At 38.8% G+C, this 19549-nt stretch overlaps 1 long non-coding RNA gene across 1 annotated transcript in view; it reads left to right on the top strand.

Moving 5' to 3' along the window:
* LOC139040306 (uncharacterized) overlaps positions 1–19549 on the top strand; it is a 65432-nt gene that overhangs the window by 3982 nt on the left and 41901 nt on the right. The window contains exons 2-3 of the long non-coding RNA XR_011494566.1: positions 53–105; positions 4272–4322. This is a non-coding gene — a long non-coding RNA (uncharacterized lncRNA). The remainder of the gene's footprint in view (positions 1–52; positions 106–4271; positions 4323–19549) is intronic.

Here is a 19549-nt window from a genome sequence, read left to right as displayed (position 1 = left end):
AGGTGTGAACTTTTCAATTTTGACCTAAAACATGGTTTTTCTTCTTGTACAGATCCTGGCTCCATTTGTTGACTCTGTTTTGAAGTTTGTCCTCTGTAAAGCCAGGTATGTGTAATTGTTTCTACTTTACTTCAATAGCCTTTGGTAACGTCATCAATTTGCTGGATGGCAGCTCTAAGGATACATGAAATATATGCCAAAAGAATTCAGATAAGAGTCTGTTAATCCTTGTTTGCTTTCGCTTCTACTGCACAAAGCTAGAAACTTCTCATCAAGATAGTGTCAAAACATCACTAGGTCTGAGATAACCAGTCATTAATAATGATAGTTCAAGAAGAGACCATTGACATGCATAAGAAGAGACACATTATTTGTGTAAGAAGAAAGTATTTTAAAAGAGTTTATAACGTCTTACCCCAACAGACATCCTGTCTAAAATTTCTTAATCTTTCCCTGACTCTGACTATGGGTCATTCTTTCCCAGAAGCTAGAGAGAAATTCCCAATGGCTGCTGACTTATCAGACAATATGCTTTTCCATTGCTTGAGTCTTGATTTCCTGAAAGCAGTCCCATCCTAAAGAGCCAAAATAATCTATGTGTGGAACACATTTGCAGAAAGTCATCTGGCTTTATGCCTCATCACTGGGTAGCCCATTAGTGGAGTCATTCTATAATTTATCATTAAAACCAGGGCATTTTTTAGAGTGAAAGGAAGAGCTACTAATAATTATTCAGGACAGAATAAACTGGGATTATCTCACACAAATTGGGCTGAATTGTTAAGGAGTAACTGGACAGCAAATAAAAACTTACTCAGTGATTGATTTTTGAAAAGAAAAAGGGAAAATCAAAGTCGGATTTTTTTCTTGCTATAATGTTTAGAAACTGTACTGTGTATTTAATATCCATTAACCCATTACAGTAACTCGGTTAGAGGGCTATCATTATTCTTATTTTATGGATGAGAAAACCAAGGCTCTAGGAAGTACAGTCATTTGCCCAAGGCCACAGCATATTACATGTGAGGGGTAGCATTGACTTTAGAGAAGTTAGAAATTATGAAAGTGACTGACTGACTGAATAAATAAATAAAATAATAAAAACAGCCCAGCATAACTCACTCATGAGATGAAAAGAATCCTGTGCATATTACCATCTGGGTTTTCAGAAATCTGCCAATTTGAAAATATTCTTAGCTATTGTACACTTCCTGCACCTATTTTACTTTTACAGCATCATAAAGTTGGTAGCAAGTCCCAGCAAGTGAGAAAGCTCAGGACCATTGCTGTGGATAATTTCTCCAAATGGGAAAACAGAAATACCTTGCCAGTCATAGATCTGACTAGCTGAAAAGAGTTCTTACAATTTTACTTAGCAATTGCACTTCTAATCATGTATTTTGTGGAAATAGAGCTGGGCCTCCATACCCCTTGCAAGCACCAGACGTTGGATGCAGGCTGCCCTGAGGTGGGGTTGAGACCCGCAGCTGGAGGCTTTGTTCAGCCTAGAGCAATCGCTAGACAGGGACTCAGGAAGCTGTATGACTTTGAGCAAATTACTTTATCCTCTCTGGTTCTCTGCTCTCTCATGTTAATAATAACCACTTTGTTTACTGTGCATGATAGTTATCGTGTGAATCAATGAAATGTCACTGTATCTCAAAGCACCTCAAAACATAAAACGTGAAATATGAGACGTGTTGTCAGTCCTATAGCCATGAATGAATTTTGTCTTCCAGTTGGACTGTTTGTGAGGACCTGATCTTTTTAAAGACGGTCCTTCAGTGTCACACTTTATCTTTGGAAAAGGCAGGCCATGTTGAACATATTTCTTCTCTTTATGTTCTGTGAGACACTATTTTTAGAAAGGTAAATGTGATTGGTGACTATCCATCATAAATTGGATGTGACAAACAGATTCTGAAATGGCTACCAATTATCTCCACCTCCTGGTCTTCATGCCCACATGTAATTCCCTTCCCTTGATTGTAGATAGGAACTGTGATTTGCTCCTAACCAATAGAATTGGGGAAAGAGGACGGTTTGTCACTTATGTGATTATGTTACATTATACTGTAACTTCCATGTTGTTAGCAGACTTTCTCCGTTGACTCTCTTCCTTGCTGGCTTGATGAAGTAAGCTGCGATGTTGGGGAAGGCCACATAGCAAGAAACTGAGGACAGCCACTGTCCAATAGACAGCAAGAAACTGAAGCCCTAAGTCTGATAGTCTACAGGGAGCTTAATTCTGCCAAGAAGCATGTGAGTTTAGAAGCAGATCCTTCCCCAGTTGAACCTCAGATGAGAATGCAGCCCTAGCTGCTGCCTTGATTGAGCCTTGCTAGATGCCCCAGTTAAGCTATGGATTTCTGACCAATAGAAACTGAGATAATAAATATGTGTTGTTTTAAGATGCTGAGTTTGTGATAATATGATTAAATAGCAATAGATAACTAGAGGCTGGCCCTGTGGCCGAGTGGTTAATTTTCCCGTGCTCTGTTTCGGCGGCCCAGGGTTTCACCAGTTCAGATCCTGGGCACGGACATGGCACCACTTGTCAAACCATGCTGAGGCGGCATCCCACATAACACAACCAGAGGCACTCACAACTGGAACATACAACTGTGTACTGGGGGAGAGGGGGCGCACTTTGGGGAGAAGAAGAAAAAAAAAGAAGATTGGCAACAGGTGTTAGCTCAGGTGCCAATCTTTAAAAAAAGAACAGATAACTAATACTCTAGCTAATAATTATTATACGCTTTCAGAGGCATATATTCCTGAGTTATTCCTCAGAAATAGGCATTTTATAAACTAAGCCAATTATTTATTCCCTCTCAAATTGTGCCCACATCACTGACCACTAGTACAAGAAAGTTCACTCCCACAGTTTTGGGGAAAGATGCAGTGAAGTCACACCTGGGAATGAATTCCATCTACAGTACTTCTTAGCTGTGTATCTCTGAGAAAGTCGCATAACCATTCTGGGCTATAGCTGCTTTATATTTATTGTGAGATAAGATTTACCTTACAGGATTTTGTAAGAATCAAATGACACGATGCATGTAAAGTGTCTGACATAGTGGTCCTCAATAGATTCCAGTTTCTTACATTTCTTTCAAAGGTTGAATGGAATTTAAGTGAACTGACACACCCTTGATAGACATGGCAGAGAAGAGCGTTCATTCATGAAACTGAGAGAAACTAACATCAGGAGAGGATGATATTGCCCTTATTTCATTGTGATTAGATTAGTCAAGTTAGCTGGACACTGGCTAAGTTGGTCTTGTCTACTAAAACTAGGTATTGCTAATAAAAGTGATAAATGGCTTGGAAATAAAATTCTAGGGGCCATTCAGGCTTCTGAAAGGTCTAAAGGGATGCCATGCTAGTGACTCCAATGTGAAAGTTGTCTATATAGAAAGTGTTTTTAGTCATTTAACAAATATTTGTTGGGTAGCTTTTACATGCCAGGCACTCTCTGTGATGTTAAAATTTTAATTTTATTTGCATATCTGGATATATAACTCTTCATTAAAGATCAACAGATTTAAACCTTGAGGGACAGGCATTCATTAGCCTGTGTTTCATGAGATCACTTTTTTAAAGTCGGGATTTTTGAGGTATGTATATAGAATGGTATACTATTCAGCAGTGAAAAGAAGAAACCAGTGATATATGCAACAACCTGGATGAATCTCAACATTATTATGCTAAGGGAAAGAAGCCAGACAACAGGTGGTACATTTTGTATGGTTCCATTTATATAAAATGCCATAAAGTGCAAGCTAACCGGTAATGGGTGCCCAAGAATGAGGGTGGAGAGAGATAGATAGAACGGAGATTGAAGAAATTTTGGAAAGTGGTGGAAATATTTGGTATCTTGATTGTGGTGATGGCTTCACAGATGTATAGATATGTCAAAATTCATCAGATTTTACGCTTTATCTATGTAGTTTATCGTTATCAATAATGCCTCAATAAATTTGTAAAAATGTTTCTGGAGCCCTTGAGGGCTATGTGAAATAAGGTTCCTTAAGTTACCTGATACATAATCTATATCTAATCTTATCTAATACTATTCTTATAGTGGGATTTTAGCAGAATCTAGGACAGGGAAGGAAAACACAATATTTCTTTTTGACTGCAAATCGTGGAAACTGCTAAGAGATTTGCTGTGAACACAGTGTGCAGAATTACCAAAAGACACGAAATATTCTTACTGGGGGACAGATGTTTCTCATGGACATTTAAAATGTTTCTCTTGATTTTAGGAAATGAAATGTCCTACCATCAAAGTTTGGCTGGCGACTGAATGCAGAAACGTAAGCAGGGTGATTTCGTAGAATCTATAGTAATTATAAACCAATTTTAAATCTTTCTATTCTACCATGATTTCTCTTGAGGATTCATGAAAAAACAAAAAGCAACACCTTTTTGTGTCCCATTCAGGAAAGTCTTCTTTCACTGAACATGTTTTGAGTTTACAGTTGAGATTAAAAAGATGTGTGAACATCTGAGTGAGCTGATAAACTTAACCTAGCGAAGGCAAAGCGTGGGCATGAAAAATTTAAATAGTCTTCATTCACATGTTTTGGAATAAATTTATAGTTCTACTTTTGCATACTTGCTTTTCTTTAGATGACAGATGAGTAATATTTTATAGAAATCTTTTTACAATAGAGAAATAACTTATGTGATGTGACCACTTGACTTCAGAAAAGAAACCATCAAAATAACTTAGAAGTGATTATTGTTCATTATCTATACCCTTCAGAATGACTTACTTTTTCCCACCTGTTTTTTTTATGCTTTCCATTTCTTTATCCTTCCCTTTATGTTATGAGAAAACATCTCATGATTATCTTCTAATTCAGTTAATTGATTTTCTGCAATATCCAACCTGCTTTTCACTGTTTCCAATGACTTTTGGTCAGTTTCATTTCTCATCCTGAAGGACCCTCTACTGTCTTCAGAGTGATACCTTTACATGACTGCTGGTTCTTGTCTGACGGATATATTACTCTTGGCAATACAATTAGGTTATAAGTTCGAGAGCTTTAAGATTTTCTCCCTTTATTGCACTGTGTTTCATAAAGTGATAATTATTCTACCTTCTTGGCTTCATCCTTTCCCTTCTACATCCGAGTTATTTCTTCTCAGTCTGTTCTATGAATATTACACAAGTTATTTCTCCATTCTACTATTAGTGGACCTTTGAGTTTCTTCTAGTGTGGGGCTGTTACAATGATGGTACTATGGCTATTCTTTTAATGACTATTCTGGTTCACGTAAACTAGCTTATCTTGGTTATATAAAAGGGAGTAGGACTGTGGGATCATGTGTATGCACATCTTCAACCGTGCTAGATAATGCCCATTGATTTTCCAAAGCAGTTGTGCTATGCTACAGTCATACCAGTAATATATGTCTTCAACTGGCAGACTCTGTAGCAGACATTGTTGGTGCCCCACCCACACACTCTGGCACTCACCATTTTCATGCATGACCAAATCAAGGGCTTTGAACTGCAAACACCTGCAACTCTTTGCCTGAAGGCTTTCTTTTACTGCCAGAGCCCACTTAGCTCACAAGTGGAGCAGTCTGGAAATACCCAGGAGTTAACTTTCTCCCCCACACACCCCTGGAAGCTGCCCTCAACAAAGCACTAACTAAAATTGTGTATAATAACTCCAAGTCTCTCTTCCCACTACTGGGATAACTCTGAGAGGTGTTTACTACCTCCTGGTGATTTTCAGGGGATCAATCTCTATTTGCTCACAGTGATAACTTGCTCTATGGTAATACTTTATTGGCTTTCTTCTCTTTCCTATCTCACTTCTCCACTACCATGTTAATGTTTCCTAGGATCATCTCCTAAATGAACTATTTGAACTTGAATCTTTACGGACACTTCTCACGTTTGTGGAATGAGCCTCCCTCCTGTCTTCCCACACAGCCTTGAGGCCTCACTGTAAACACTTGTCACCCTGCATTGTCTTCCATGAGGAATGTAAGCTCAATGAGGGCAGGGACTTGACTGTTTTCTCCGTTGCTAATATCTAGCACAGTTCCTGGTATAGAAGGTGCTCGGTATTTCCTAGAGGAATGACTGTCTCCAACAGTAATGGGGCCGTGAGGAAGCAGGGAAAGGTGACAGTGAATATAAGGAGGTGGTGGCGTTGAAACATCTTAGAGAATATCTCTAAGGAGGAACATTTGACTTCAGTGAAGCATACGAGCAAGTTGTGCAGATATCCGGGGGGAAAGCATTCCAGAAGATTGTGTGCAAAGGTTCTGAAATGGAAACATGCTTGACACATTTGAGAATAAGCTTATAAGCTCATGTGGCTAGAGCAGAATAAGGCGAGAGTGATAGGAAACGAGGTCGGAGAAGCAGTCAGTGATAAATATAAAGTGATAAATGAATGAATAAATGAATAAACAAATGCACAGGATAAATATCTGAATGGATATATGTGTGATAGGCAGGAAGGTACAGTGAAAAGATCATAGATTTGAATTAGACAGACTTAGCTCTTCTTGTGAATAAATTTCTTAATTTGTAATGTGAGAATATTAATGTTTAACATAGAGGGGTTGAGCTTGTTGCCTAGTTAGAATAGGCTCTCAGTGAGAATTTAGTAGCAGTAGCAGCAGCAATAGAAGAAGCAATAGAAGAAGTAGCAGTGACCATTCTCGTGCAGAGGTAGTGTTAATGTTCTCTGGTAATTGTGGCAGGAATAGCTAATTTTCCCAAGCAAAAGGAGGGTCAAAGGCACCTACTGAGAGCAGCTAATATTTTAGCCCAGTCATAAGGAATAAAAAGAAATTGTGAAAATATACTGGCCAAAAAAGAAGAATGGCATTCTAGAGATTAAATTTTGCCCTTGTAAACAGTTAAAATCATTTCTGTTTTCCTCATTGGTACTGATGAATCACTTTGATTCCATGAGCCAGCCTTGGATGTGTCAAATATATGTGCTTAAGTTAATTTAAGTCGGAATCCAATATTTTCAACATAATAACCTAGATAATGTATACGGTTTACAACAGAAATTCAGGAAGAGAAATTCACAAATAAAGTACAACATAGTAGGCCCTTTGAAAAAATTATCCAGAAATGTAAAAAATGTTCGATAACATTGGGGTGAAATATTTTATATAAATTGCTCAGAAAATTAGAATCTCTGTCTTTCCTACTAATCTCTTCTGCCTGCCTCCATTATAGCCACTCCAACACGTGGATTATATAAACATTTCACTCCAAGTATTACCTTTGCACTGCACACATGTTATTAATATTGTTAAGGTGAGCTGAGTGTTATCTGCTAGTTCTGAATGCCTACCTGCATTTGGGGCTCTTTGCCGGCTCACAAGTACATTGACACAGAATGCCAAATGAAAACCACTTGGCGCTTGAGTAGAAGAGAGACAGGCTGATGAATTATGTATAAGTTAATTCTTCAGGAGTCCATATATCACCAAACCGATGGCATATGGAAGACATCACTATTCTACAAGTTTAAAAAATCCTGCATCCATCCTTAGCTATTGTTTACAAAATGCAATTAACATATGAGTGAAAAAATTAGCTGCACAGGTGATGGAAGAGCCAAGAAGCTAAACGTTGGATGTTGAGATAACTCAGACAGTAGCAACAACAGGAAGCCATTACCACCCCAATGGCTGGAAGAGCAAAGAGAGGAGGTGATACTACCAGAACCCAGAGACGAGGTTCCCACAATAGAAGCTAGAACCATGGTGGGCTTGCCTGATAGGGGCTGGAGTCATGAAGGAGATATAGCCACTGCCATAGATGTCACCTGAGGCAGGAGAAGTGGGCATGGCCAAGGAGAGAGACTGCTTTCTCCATCACATTCCACCCTCTCCCCCCCATTCTTCCATCAGTGCCTCCTATTGGCTGAACCCAGAAAGAAAAGTGCTGATATGGAAGCCTTGGAAATAGAGTTCACAGAGATCAGACCCACCATAGTGCAGAGCAGAGCAGAGAAAGAGCAAGGAATGGATCTGAAGACAAGCCAAGGACCAGCACACTATGGAATAGTTGAACAAAGTTCAAAGACCTTAGAGCGAGGGATCTTCTTTCAAGAACTCTGCTACTAATAACTTTCAAGCCCCAATTATAAGTCACTGTGCCTCATGAGTGCATTTTCAAGAGAGAGAATCTAATTTGTTGCTATTCTTCACCCTGATTCAATTGACCATGTTCTAAGAGAAGGATCAGTTCATACAAATGTGGCAGACTGGCGCTTAACCCCTGTGGATTTCATTTCCAAGAAAGGAGTGGCTCAAGGTCTTGGCACACACACCATACCTTGCCTAGCTTTGCTAGATTTCAAATAGCTAATACCTTCTTTAGGGTTTTTGAATTTGTATTCTTTTTTAAAAAATTCTAAATTTTTTTTAATTGCAGTAACATTGGATTATAACAATATATACCTTTCAGATATACATCGTAATGTATTTTGAGTTCTGTGTAGATTACATCATGCTCAGCACCCAAAAACTAATTACAGTCCATACCCTCACATGTGAGCCTAATCACCCCTTTTGCCCTCCCCCTCCCTTCCCCTATGGTAACCACCAATCCAATCTCTGTTCCTATGTGTTTGTTTGTCGTTGTTTTTATCTTCTACTTATGAGTGAGATCATACGGTATTTGACTTTCTCCCTCTGACTTATTTCACTCAGCATAATACCCTCGAGGACCATCCATGTTGTCACAGATGTCTGGATTTCATAATTTCTTATGGCTGAGTAGTATTCCATTATGTATAAATACCACATCTTCTTTATCCATTTGTCCCTTCATGGGCACCTAGGTTGCTTCCAAGTCTTGGCTATTGTGTATAATGCTTCAATGAACATAAGGGTGCATGTATCTTTATGCCTTTGCGTTTTCAAGTTCTTTGGATAAATACCCAGCAGTGGGATAGCTGGATCACATGGTAGATCTATTCTTAATTTTCTGAGGACACTCCATACTGCTTTCCATAGTGACTGCACAAGTTTGCACTCCCACCAGCAGTGTACGAGGGTTCCCTTCTCTCCACATCCTCTCCAACACTTGTTGTTTCCTGTCTTGTTAATTATAGCCATTCTGACCGGAGTGAGGTGATACCTCATTGTAGGTTTGATTTGAATTTGCACGCACTTATGGACAGCTAATATTTGACAAGGGAGCCAAGAGCATACAAAGGAGAAAGGAGAGTGTCTTCAATAAATGGTGTTGGGAGAACTGAACAGCTACATGCAAAAGAATGAAAGTAGACCATTCCCTTACACCATGCACAAAAGTCAACTCAAAATGGATTAAAGACTCGAATGTAAGACCCCAAACCATGAAACTTCTAGAAGAAAACATAGCAGTACACTCTTTGACGTAAGTCTTAGTAGCATATTTTCAAGTACCATGTCTGACCGAGCAAGGGAAACAAAAGAAAAAATGAACAAATGGGACTAGATCAAACTAAAAATCTGCACAGCAAAGGAAACCGTCAACAAAATGAAAAGACAACCTAACAATTGGGAGAAGATATTTGCCAACCATATATCAGATAAGGGGTTAATAGTCAAAATATACAAAGAACTCATACATCTCAACAATAAGAAAACCAACAACCCAATTTAAAAAATGGCCAGAACATGTGAATTTGTATTCTTAAGTGAGATTGGCCTATTCTCGGCTACATTTGTCAGATTTGGATATCCATATTATGCTAGCAGTATGACATTAATTGGCTAGCTTTGCATAATTTTCGAATAGATGATACAGTGTAGGAATTATTTTTTCCTATAATTGTTTAACAGAATTCAACAGTGAAATATCTCATAAGAACCCCATCTTAGAAGTAAGACTTTTATAACTCATCAATTTTACTCTTATTATTGGTCCTTCATTTGCCAACATTTTTTACCTCTTCAAAAATAATTTATCATATAAATATTTTCAAATTTTACACATGATTGTGTGCATTCTCTTTTAAATTAAAAAATTATTCTCTCAGTTATATCTTTTTCATTTTTCCAAGATTTAACATTTATTTAGAGTTTCTAAAGTTAAAAAGAAGTGAATTCTACAATTTTTTCTACTTACTAGCTGACTAAAATTTATGCACCAAGTTTTTCTTCCTGCCTAGGCATTTGTTTGACTTTTTTGTTTACTTTGCAATTTAAAAATTTGCCAGGACATGTCTATGTATTGGCTGGTCTCTCTTTACTAAACTTGGTTCAGTTTCAATTTGCTTGCTTACTTTTTTCCCCCTAAACCTGCGAATTTTTTAATGCTTTTGTGATTACTTGTGTTTTAATTTTACTGATTTTCCTGTTGAGAATACACTTAAGTCATTGATTGGGTCATCTTTCCCTCATTTTTCATTTCTTTGTTTCTTGCCGTCCACACTGAGGAAAAATATGCAAATTTGTCTTCCCCTCGGCTGACCGGCTGTCCTTGTTTGACCTGGATTGACAGGTTTCCCGAGATATGGAAGGTTCAGGACCAGAACTGGGAAAGTCCTGGGCAAACTGAGCCATTTTCGTTACCCTAACTACATATCACTTAGTTTCTTACAGCATCATCCCAGTGCTTTACTCCTTCCAACCTTGCAATATGGATTTTAACTATCTTATTTTAAAAAAATATTTTCCTCCTGTTGTCCCTTACCTCAATGCCCTCCCTTTCCATTATATGCTATATTATTTGACTTCAGTCTGTCAAATTCTTTTTGTCTCTTCTTCCATCTAGTAGAGATGCCACCGGTTTTATTAAAATGCTATTTTAATTTCCATAGTAACTAATTTTCATGGATGGTATCTTTTGAAATTCCAGCCTGATGTTTCTTTTCTATAAACGTCAATCATTCAAACTTACCACTTTTAAGACCAAAACTGGTCAAATATCCAAATTTCTGTAAGATTCATTACAAATATTACTGTGTAGTCATTTTCTTGGACTCTGTTTATTCCTTTTATTCATCTGAGATAGGTGCAATTAATGTTTGCTCTCACCAAAGACAAGGAATGTGGATTTCCCTTGACTTTACCCACTGCCTATTTGGGTGCTGTCCGTTCTGAGATGCAAAGGCGGAGAACGGGTTCATATGCACACAGTCCAGGCCACGCTCCTGTGCTTCCTCTTCCCACGGTCTAGGCTCTGCCATATTGCTCCGTCTCTTCCATGACCCGCAGAAGAAATTGTAACCCAGCATGGAGTCCCTCCAGAGCCTCTAATAACTTATTTTTGTGAACCACCTTTCTGCCTTCCTTCTTTATCTTCCCCTTCTATCCACCCCTTTATACTAACTTCTGTTTTGTTTTCTGGGAAAGGGGAAATAAATGCAGAAATGTAAGGGCTGTGCTAAACTTAGTCTAGCCTTCTCAAGCATCAACAGCAATGTAGCAACAACAATAATAATAAAAGCAGCAACATTCATGAGCACTTGCTATTTGTTAGGCATCGTGGTAAATGCCTCAGATATGCTATCACCTTATGCACGGAGCGGCCCAACTTTCTTTTTAGTAAAGCGCCTATATCTCTAAATGAGAGACAGAGAGTAAAGCAGGGTAAAATGGATTCTTATCTTTTTATCAGGTAAGCATTTATTCCTTTCATCTAACCAACTCCATCAACATTCTAATTAGTGACAGTTCCTTCTACCTTCTAACAGCAGGTTGCTCATCAATTTTCCCTCACCTGTAGCCTTGTTCTCAGACTTGCTTCTCTAAGGTTGGCAAATTTGTGTATTAAACTCTGAACATAAGTCATGCAGAAAGAAAGTGTTGTTCTGTCAAACCCTTGAAAAAATGTCTTAAGCTGCGTTCTACTTCTCCCACTCCTGAATTACTCTTTGTTTCTGGGACGGATCACCCAGGGTTACCCTGGGACCATAGCGGCAGTGAGTCCTTCCCAAACCTCCTGGCTGCTACGCATGGAAGGCAGGGGGAGGGGACGGGTTCCCAGGAAGACAAGTTCATGGTTCCAGATTCATCCACATTCTCTCAAAAGTAGGAAACATACCACAATCACGAAGGCCATGCTTCCCCTTTCTGAAACAAATATCCAGTCGGTGATTTGCACTTGAAAACTTTTATTAAAATGTTGTTGGGGTGAGAATATTTTCTGTGATTTGGAAAACACCTCCTCTTCTGACTTTGAGGATTCAATTCTTCCTTCTCCGGGAAGTCTCACCTCTTCAAGGCCCCTTTCTTCATCTCACCAAATCATATAATGAAGTAACTCATATTGCTTATTTTCTATCTTGCTTATTTTAAAATTTAGGATATTTACTATATGTCTCTGTACTGTTAATGGGTAGACAAGACATCATCTCTCACCCTGTTCTCACTAAAGCTCTGCATGACTGTTTGGTGTGTTATCCTTATCTTTCCTATTAAATTAAAAGTGTATAGTACATAGGAAGTGAATCTGATAGATACTCTCATCCCTCAGCACGTTTTGTGTCATGCACATAGTGTATGCTTAATAAAAACCCATTAAATGAAAGAAATAAAAATATTCCACTGGAATGGAAGAATTTGCTCCAACACAATCACTACCTACATAAGAGTCTCCTATCTACTCTCTCATCTCCATCCAAATTACATACTCAGCCTTATCTCTTCCCTCTAATTACACCCCCTCTTGACCTGTAAATGATGGGAGTACATCGCTGACCTTTGCTGAACTGGTTTTAAGTTTCTCTCCTGTTTGCAAATCTAATGCATTGGATGTTTTTTCTCTGTAAACTCTTGGAGGGCTGTGTCAAAGTCTATATCCTTTGAGTTATAATATACCTAGGATGATATTAAGCCCAATTCGGTTCATAAAAATTGGTTTATGATTATATGGTTATTTATTATTTATATGGTGTGATTATATAGTGTGGCTCTGAATAAAGTCACATAAAGTGGAAGTACATAATATCAAGGAATGCATCTTAAAAAAACCTGAATTAATTTGAACCTTATGGAAAAGAACAGAAATACAGAGGGTACTAAATTAGGGGAATTTAAACGCAGTTCAATGTTTTTGAAAGGAAAAACAAATTCTTCCTCTTCCTATACACTGTATATGTACACATCTATACCATTGTTGATTAAAAACAAACAGAAATTATATTCAGACATGAATATTTTTGCATGCTTATAAAAAGTTATCTCGGTCCTGAAACTAGTCTTCCATTTCAAATTGGAAAGATCTATGTGTTTTTATTAAAGTTTTTAAATACTCCGGAATAATAAATAGCATTTTTTGAGATTGATTTAATCTTTTTACTTTTACTCCCGTAGCAACAAGATTGTTGATTTGCAATCGTCATCACTTTTCCCCCCTTGCCCAAAGGACCTCTCCTAAATTATTCCGGTGTATTTTAGAAAGGCAGGCTATAATATGAAGTGTGCTGACTGTCTTCTCTTCCATTCCCTTAAGGGCAAAATGCAATGAAACCAAATGAAATTAAATTACATAAAGGAGTTAAACTATGACTAAGTAAAAACTTCTCATATTTGTCGGAATGTTGAGATGAATGAGAAACTACAATGGTTTAAGCAGTCCAAAGGAGATGTTAGCATTCTGAATTTAAGAGAGTTGAATTCTCTTCAATTCTGAAGGGCCAACCAATTAAGTGTTAACCTAAAACAGAAGAAACAATTTAAATAGAAGCTGGCTAATTGTCAACTCTGGCACTATCTCTAAATGTTGGATGGGGGGATGACGATGTATTTTTTATTTCAGATTCTAACAATGTGGGTTTTTAAAAAATCAGCCAATTTCTATCAAAACTGCTTGGAGCTAAACTGGAATTGATTACCTAATAGATCAGACAGCTCACATGCAAATGAAACTGACAAGCTATCCAGTTGCAAGGACAGTGTTAACACTCTGAACATGGCAAGCTGATGCTTGGCGTCAAGGAATGGAGTAATCGCGGAAATGCTATTTCTTGCAGATCTGCTCTTCTGTGGCTAAACTAAAAAATATTGAGCTCAACTTAATTTCTTATGCCCTCTGAAATGGTATTAATTAGACAAAGTCCAGGGCATAAGCCATGTACAATGTGGCAGTTAATTTCACTTTATTCTCAAACCACAAAATGAATTCCCAGACTTGGTCTTTCAAATGTTAATTTGAAACAGTGGAGTGTGCAAATCTACTACTGTTGGGTTTTTCTTGAAACTTGAAGTCCACAATATGGATCACTAAGGTTCATGTAGATTTAATAGTTTAAGTAATATTTTTATGTAATTATCAGTCAGCTGATTCCCTGGGGTGGTAGGGGGCTGTGGATATGGGGAACGCAGAATACGTACCACTGTCTAAAGAATGCCCCTTATCAATTGGGGAGGTTAATTTCTCAATTTAATGAGTTTTAGTGGGAGAAAAATAGGCAAAGTTTTGAGAGAGGAAAAGAAGTCTGTTACCAGCCACAGAGTATTAACAATGAACAACATTTATCCTGCATTTAGTTGCTCCAAACAATGTGCGTTATATGTGTTAGTCCTCATAGCCCTTTGGCTGAGGAATAGTAGATAACCCATTTTGTGGAGGCAGAAATTGGGTCATAGATTGTCCAAGGCTACAGAATTAGTACCTGGCAGAGATGGGATTCAGACCCAGGTTGTCTGGTTCCAGAACCTTTTCCTTATATGCTGGTTTTCCAGTAAAGGCTGCTTTATTTTCAAGGAATGGAATCTACACTAACTTATACAAGGGCAGAATCCCAGCTGGGGTTCATTGGAAACTAAAACAGAGAGCTGGAAAGCTATTAGGAGCCCAAATCTTTCATCATATCAGGGATCTCTCTCCAGCTCTTTCTTCATTCTTACTTTCTTCAGTTGTTTTTCTCTGCTTTCAAATTTCCACATGGTAGTGCATTAGCTAACAACAGTCTATGTGTTTCTTAATTAAAATTCTTAGGAGATGTAACCCCAGTTGATTCAGCTCATCACTAATAAGTTGCTGGATGGACAATGACTTGTCTTGTTAAGATGCATAATCTCAATCCATAAATGAAAGAGAGCAAGAGACACATAGACTAGACCAGAGTAGCCATTGACTAGGCTAAGGATAGAGACACTGCAGCCTACAGCCAGCCATCCCCTTATCATCAGGCCATTGGCCAGTGGCCTATAAGAAGCATTCACAGACGTCAGTCAACTCCTGATGCCTCAGTTCTCGGCAACTTGAGCGTTGTTCACATGAACTGTATATGGACTAGAGCCAAGGAAGGAGCCATCTAAGGCCCAGTTCACTTCTCTGAGTATGATAGGGGCTCGTTAAATGTTATACTGCCTAGGACTACAGTCACTTTTATTTCGTTAGTCTTGGCAAGAGAGAAGTCCTGTTCCCATTATTTGGTTCTTTACATTTGGGTGAGGGAGCTGGGCCTGGAAGGTGAGTGGAAGTGGAAAGAATAGCTCTTCAACCTTTCAGTGAGAGAAGGAATTTCTTGCTGGATTCCTACCTGGGGATTCCAGAGGATCCAAGTATTGCAATGTGATCTCTTGCCCTCTTACTCTATCCCTTGCCTTTTTTCGTTGTGGGGGAGGGCTCCACTCACCTTCCTGCTAAGGCAATACCCCCTCAGGGGGATTTCTCAGGGGGACTCACACTTCTACGTTTGTCATTGTCTTTCTTCAGAGAAGCCTTTTCCAATTTCCAAGAGTTCTCTGCTATTCTAGAACCACCATTGCCTCAAAAGTGTGAGCTTAAAAGTTCCTGTTCACTTTTGCTGGCATCAGGATGAAATCATTCCTATGTTGTTTAGATTTCCCCATGCACAACATTATTGTGGTATAGTTCTGAAAATTAGCCTCTAGGTCTTCATTCTGGTATAAGGCTTTGCTGGCAGAAAAATACTGGTAACATTATAGGTCCTTAACATTCTTTATACTTAGTAGAGAAAATTATGGAATAACTCCTTTGTCACCTTTGGTTAGCTTCCTTAAGTTGGCTTCAGAATTTGTTAGCTTGGCCTCTGAAGAATGAGGAGTTGGGAAAATTTAACCTCACCTACAATTAACTTTCTCAGTGCACAGGGTTTAAAACTAGACCCCTGCTCCTTGCTGCAGTCCCCTCAGCTGGCTCATGGACCAGTGGAAGCACCAGTTTTTGCGAGGAAAAGCCAACTCTTGACATAGAAAGGTCAGAGCTAGGATCCTAGGAAGTAAGTTTGGCTGCACACGGTCCCTCTAATTTCAAAGCAAAGCAATGCAAGGAGACAGCTTGGTAGTTGTTTTATTTTCTCTAGAGTGGACTTATGTTGTCAATGGCAGAAAGCCATGAACCACGAAGATAAAATAATGCTAACCAGAGTGCTAAGTAAAGAAAACAAAGATGGCTCCACAATTAGTAGCTTTATATATGTTAGTGCTAAGTAACAACAGATGTGTCTACAGGGAGTGAAGCATTCTTTGCAATCCATCAGAAACTAAAGCCCTCTGACACCACAAGCCATTACGGCTTGGAGGAATGATGGCTGAGTCCATTGGGTTGGCAAAGAGGGGATGCTGTTGAGGGTGTTCCAATCTACCTGTGTCATCCTTACCGTGCTGCACACTTGTGCTGAGTTAACAGGGCGATGTGCGCTGTAAAATCCAGTTCTGTAAAGACATGCACTAGCCATGAGTCATTAGCAAGCATGCGGAGCTAATTGGCAAAATACTCATAAAAGATTTTGAAGGTGGGTTAATTACAATTCATTACACCGTAAACTGTCCCCAGGCTATTGTTAAAAAATGCAGGAGTTTCAGGGCCCATTATTTTATGATTCATTTTGCCATGTTGTGAAAAACAGACTCTAAATCAAACTACATTTATTATAGGTCAGACCACAAAATCTTTATTGGTTTTTCCAACATTCCACCCCTTGTTATATGAATTCATATGGACTGCACATTTCTGTCAATTGGCAAGAAAGCATGAAATAAAATTTATGATATTTTCTTACCTTATCCTCAGTGCAGCCTTAAAAATCACAAGATCTAATTGCTTCCCCTATTTCCCCAAGTTCATGAGAAAAATAAGTGTTTTGAAATCAACCTTAAAGTTCTGATGATTGGAAGCGACTAAAGGAAAACGAAGTCTGTCTTCCAAAGGAACCATTTAAAAAAATAATCTAAGAAGCATTACCTACCTAGAAAAATGCCTAGAATGAACTTTTCATTTGGGGGGTAATTTTAAGTTCATTGGCTTCCTAAGCATTAATCTTGGTCTCCTCATCTCCAACTTCAAAAGTCTCTCTTTTTTTTTTTTTTTAACAAATCAGAAAAAAAAATGATACCATTTATTTCTCAAAAAACTGTGATAGAATTGTGTGCCTCCTGTTATTACCACAGACAGACTTCGTCAGAATCATGTAAGGTCTGATAAGTAGTCATTCTGTACCATTATATGTAATTGTTTGTTAGTTAATGCTTTCAATTATGTCGATTTTCACTTTGTGACCCAAACCACCTTGACAGCGACAGCCTGGTATAGTCATTACTGGGGATGACCAAGAACAAAATGCTGGGTTTGCTTCCAGCCCTGAAGAGTTCAGTAGCTCATTTGAACCTTATCTGAACTATCAAAAGTTTTGACTCTGCAGAAACCCATGTTTGAGCAAGGGGAGGGAACGTGTGGCACGAGGAAGGCTTGGGGGTGGATTGGGGGGGTTGTTGTTGGAAATTGTGCAAGAACGAGTTTCCTTGTGAGTGATCCAGTACTTCCTGATTCTGGCTGAGCCAGAAATACCACAAAAGTCTTTCTTGAAGCTTCCAAGATCTTTGGAAGGTCTTTCTCCAAGCAGCTTGCCACTTCTGCATGCCTGGGTTTGGCCAGGGCTGGAGACAGAAGTACGTGCAAAGGGAAACAGTTTAATAGAAAGTTACCTGGATACTTGAGAGTTGTCAAAAAACGTTTACCTCTAATGGAATAAAACCTGAATGGTTTGCCCAGGGTCAATGCTCTTAACCACTCCCATCCCTTACAGAAAGATGAAGCTGGAAGGTGATATTAGAAATTACGTAGAGTAACCTGCTTATTTTATAGAGGAAGTCAAGATGTTTGGAGGAGCTATGTGACTGAACCTATACAGATGTGGACCAGAGTGAAGTCTGGAGAGCCATGTGAGAAGTAAGAAGGAAGAAGGAGTGCGCCAAGCAGACTTATAGAAGCTTGAGTTCTGTCTTTACTCTGCCACTAATTAGTGGTATCACCTTTGGCAAGTCATTTCACTTCTCTGACCCTCTGTGGATCGTCTCAACCACAAAGTACTAAATTAAATATTTCTGTATGATGAGAGTGCTAAATAAAGGTGATTTGGAAGCTAGACCCAGCTGGATGAGAAGAGTGTCAAGTAGGGAAGAGAAAGCATGGTACCCAGCAAAGGCTGATGAATAACGAGAAAATTGAATGAAGGCAGAAGGAACTTGATGAGGAGTGTTTATTTTGTATTGAGTAACAGGCAGATAATTATTTTAAAAAAGCTTGGAGAGGAAATAAAATGGTTTGATGTCACTCTTAAAGAAGTCATAATAACCTAAAGTTGTGTGAAATAAACAAAACTATCTGAAGAGAGAGGTATGAAAGGAAGAAGTGTCCCAAAGAGGGAGTCACTAGGACAAATGAGTTTCTTGAACCTTGCTTTGTGGGGCATAAGGTAAAAAGCCTGGAGTATTCCCCTACTTCCTCAACCAGAGCCATCCCTAGTTTATCTCTTGAGAGTAAGTTTTTGTTTAAAGAAGATTTTCTGAGGCTAAAAAGAAGCTTGCGAATCACTGAGCTTGCAAAGTCATGAAAATTAGTGGCTCTTTCACGAGTTCATTTACTGTGGCTCTTTTAAAAGATAAAATTCCAAGGCCTTGTGTGGATGAAGTTCTGAAGTGGCTATCTTGTATAAAATGAAAATGAAATTTGCAACGTGGCCATTCTGATTGGCAGGTAGCTTTGGAACTAGAAATCTCTGAGCTGGACTCTCCAAAGGGGAGGAACCAGCCTTCTTACAGGGACTGACACTCCAGTTTGGGTCATGGTCTCTTAACCAAGGGTGTTGAGTGTATCAGAGGGAAAGTCCACTGCCCTCCTACCTGCCCTGCAGTAACGTTGGCCTCCGGAGGAATCTGATTACAGTGGAGGAATTGGGAAAAGGCAACCATAATCAGTAGCTTAAGCGGGTAAACACTGAGAAGGAAGAACATCCAGGAACACAGAAACAACTAAGAAATGCAAATGGCATGAGAGAGAATCATGGATACTGATCACTGCAAAATTACTGGTCTGATGGGGGTGACATTGACACTGGCGTCTGGTGGACAAGACTTCCCATATTGATTTAGTAACTACATGCTGGGAGCAGGAGAGAAGGTATCCCTGCGCCTGGCACCACTAACATTAAGATGCTTCTCTTTGCCAGGCATAGAGATCACTGTTTTGAGCATTAAGTGACAAGAACCTCCATCTTTTCTTTCTCTTCTACTCAAAGGGCCTTCCCAGTTCCAGCTGCAGAATTGCTTCCTCAATAAGCTCTTACTATGAGGCATGAAGGCTTTA

This window comes from Equus asinus, chromosome 15 (assembly GCF_041296235.1).
Source record: "Equus asinus isolate D_3611 breed Donkey chromosome 15, EquAss-T2T_v2, whole genome shotgun sequence".
Taxonomy (NCBI): Eukaryota; Metazoa; Chordata; class Mammalia; order Perissodactyla; family Equidae; genus Equus; species Equus asinus.
The sequence above is the reverse complement of the archived record's forward strand: the minus strand, read 5'-3'. Positions and strand labels throughout refer to the sequence as shown.